This window comes from Onychostruthus taczanowskii, unplaced genomic scaffold (assembly GCF_017590055.1).
Source record: "Onychostruthus taczanowskii isolate IOZ18803 unplaced genomic scaffold, ASM1759005v1 scaffold20, whole genome shotgun sequence".
NCBI lineage: Eukaryota > Metazoa > Chordata > Aves > Passeriformes > Passeridae > Onychostruthus > Onychostruthus taczanowskii.
In genome coordinates, this window is record NW_024499240.1 from 4,261,401 (window position 1) to 4,261,768 (window position 368).

Consider the following 368-nt stretch of genomic DNA (forward strand, 5'->3'; position numbering starts at 1 on the left):
GCCGGAGCCGCGCCGCCCGGCACCTCCCCGGCGTGCGGCCGCGCGGGGCGAGCCCAGCCCGCTGCTGCGAGAGTGCGGGCGGCAGCGGCCGGGCTGAGCGGGCTCTTCCCAGCGCGGCCCAGGTGAACGTTGCTCAGGCAGCATCTCCAGGGGCTCTCGGGCGCCTGCCGCTTCTCAGGGTTCTTTTCCCGGACAGGACGGTGTGGCAGCAGAGGCTCGGGGGCACTCGGGAAAGCTGATGTCCCGAGGGAGAAGGCTTTGGCCGCCGGCCGCAACCCGCTTCGCTGAGGAGCGGGAGCAGCCATCGGATGAACTGGAAGTCGGGCAGGAGCCATTTACCAGGCCCACCACCTCACCCGCTTCAACCA